Source organism: Eriocheir sinensis, chromosome 2, assembly GCF_024679095.1.
Source record: "Eriocheir sinensis breed Jianghai 21 chromosome 2, ASM2467909v1, whole genome shotgun sequence".
NCBI lineage: Eukaryota > Metazoa > Arthropoda > Malacostraca > Decapoda > Varunidae > Eriocheir > Eriocheir sinensis.
In genome coordinates, this window is record NC_066510.1 from 13,159,098 (window position 1) to 13,162,092 (window position 2,995).

Genomic DNA, 2,995 nt, shown 5'->3' on the forward strand with positions numbered 1-2,995 from the left:
GCAGGTTTAGCTTCAGGGTAACGTGCCACGTGCCCGTATAGCCGGAGTTGGCGTTGACGGACTAAGCAGGTAACTGGCCTCGAATCAGTCTCACGTAGCAGTCTCCGGTTTAACACAGGGTCATTCCAGCGACATTCCATTATTCTGCGTAGACACTCATTACCATAGGCATCAATCCGCCTCTCCAAGTCCTAGTTTAGTGTCAGTGTCTCACAGTCATAGAGTAAGACAGGGAGTACAAGGGACTTGAAGATCCGGATCTTGTCCTTCTGCATAGGTATTGACAACGCTATATACTAGTGCTGAGCGAGTTCATAACAACGTGGGCCAAGCCAATCCTCCGTTACACCTTTTTTTTTAGCAAGTTCAAGGTGTCAGCACGGAAGAACAGTTTTTAATTAAGGACAATCGGAAGCACTCCATCAAGCCCATAAGCCTTCTGAGGGTTGAGGCCAGAGAGGGCATAGAAAACATCATTCTTAAGAATCTTAATAACAGGCATAAAGGAGTCAGAGAAGGGGAGGAGTAGGATGAATATGCCCAGAATCGTCCTGAGTGGAGTTTTTACAGAAAGTCTGAGAAAATAGTTCAGTCTTAGAGATAGATGAGACGGCGGTGCTGCCGTCAGGGTTAAGGAGTGGATGGAAAGATGAAGAAGTGAAATTGTATGAGATATTTTTTTGGCTAGGTGCTAGAAGTCTCTGGAAGAATTAGAAAAAGCAAGGTTACGGCACTTTCTATTTATGAAAGAGTTTTGGGTAAGTCGGAGATTAGATTTGGCACGATTCCGGTCAGAAATATAAAGATCATGATTAGTTGGAGTGCAAAGGCTCTGGTACCTTTAGTGAGCTTCCTCTCTTTCATTAATAGCACGAGACCAAGCATGATTGAACCAAGGCTTTTTAGGATAAGGGGTGGAAAAAGTACGTGGAACGTGTGCCTCCATTCCAGAGACAATCACCTCAGTGATGCGTTGGGCACACACAGAGGGGTCTCTCTCCTGGAAGCAATAATCATTCCACGTGAAATCGGAAAAGTACATCCTCTGGTCGTCTCACCGAGCCGAAGCAAAAGGCCAGAAGTATCGCCTCTTCGGTGGGTCCGGAGGCTGTACAGGAGCGATAAGACAGAATGCAGAAATAATATTGTGATCGGAGGAGCCCAACGGAGAGAACAGTTTGATAAAGTAAGCTGAAGGATTAGAGGTTAGGGACAGATCAAGAATGTTGGGCGTTTCTCCAAGGCGGTCGGGAATACGTGTAAGGTGTTGAACCAAGTTCTCTAAATCGCTGAGGATAGCAAAGCTGTATGCTTGTTCACCAGGCTGGTCAGTGAAAGAGTATGAAAGCCAAAGCTGGTGGTGAACATTGAAATCTAGAATGGAGATTTCAGCGAAGGGAGAGTGAGTCAAGATGTGCTGCACTTTAGAGTTCAAATAGTAAAAGGATTTTCCATAGTTGGTAGAGTTAGGTGAGAGATAAACAGCACATACATATTTAGTAATAAAGTGAGAGTTAAGTTTTAGCCAGATGGTGGAAAATTCAGAAGAGTCAAGGTCGTGAGCACGAGAACAAGTGATGTCGTTGCGCACATAGGCGCAGCATCCAGCTTTGGATTGAAATTTAAGATAAAGATAGTAATAGGGAACAGAGTAGAGATTGCTGTCAGTAGCCTCCGAGACTTGTGTTCCGGTGAAGAAGAGAAGATGAGGTTTAATAAAGGAGAGATGGTGCTCTGCAGAATGAAAATTGGAACGAAGACCGCGAATGTTGCAGAAATTGTTAAATAAAAGAGGTCTGAGGAGTTATCAAGACACCTCTCAAGTCGGCATCCTCCCTGGGGGAATCTGTGGTCCCCCCCCAGGCGATGACTCAGAGGCTTGGTTTTAATACGCCCTTTTGAATTTGAGAAATTCAGGGACATGGTGTGTATGTTGTGAGTATGTAGTGTGGTATGGAAAGAAAGAGGATTTGTTTTTAGAGAGCGTGCTGAACTACTCCCTGGTATTCATGAGACAATATGGAAACGGAAAATTAGGACACGGAATGGGCCCTTGGAAGGCTTGCAGCACCCTCCTCGCTTCCCATATATACCTCACCGTGGATGGCTTACTCCGCTTAGGTAGGTGTCTTCCTACCTACTCCGCCCATCGTTGTTATGAACTACGCTTCCAAGGTGTGTGAAGTTTTCCAAGACCTCAATGTCCTGAGGAGAGAGCGTGCTGTAAATTATGTTGAGTCGCAGGATGCAGCAGCAGCAGGAGGGAGGGAAAGGTGTGCGGCAGGTGTGTTGGAGGGAGTAATTGATTGGCTTACCGGAGATGAGAAGGGAGATAGAGAGGGATAGAGGTATAAGGTGTGTGAAGAGGAGAAGAGGAAGGAGAGAGGAGGAGAGAGGAAGAACAAGGAGCGTGAAAGAGTAGATGAATGATAGGAAGTGGATAGCAAAGATAATAAAATAGTAGTAGTAGGAATAGTAGTAGTAGGAATAGTAGTAGTAGGAATAGTAGTAGTAGTAGTAGTAACAGTAATAGTAATAGTAATAGTAACAGTAATCGTAGTCGTAGTCGTAGTACTTGTAGTAGTAGTTGTAGTTGTAGTAGTTGTAGTTGTAGTTGTTGTAGTAGTAATAGTAGTAGTAGTAGTAGTAGTAGTACTAGTAGTAGTCATCATCATTATCATCATCATCATCATCATCATCATCATCATCATCATCATCATTATTATTATTATTATTATTATCATTATCATTATCATTATCATTATCATTATCATTATTATTATTATTATTATTATTATTATTATTATTATTATCATTATCATTATTATTACAATAATAAGAAAAATATTAACAACAACAATAGTGATGACTGCACCATGTTTTAGATTTTTCCTGATCTTCGCCAGACAAAAAAAATGTTTTATACTCATGTTAAAGCTGATTGAATGACAGTCTCTCTCTCTCTCTCTCTCTCGTTATTTTTCCCACTCTCTGT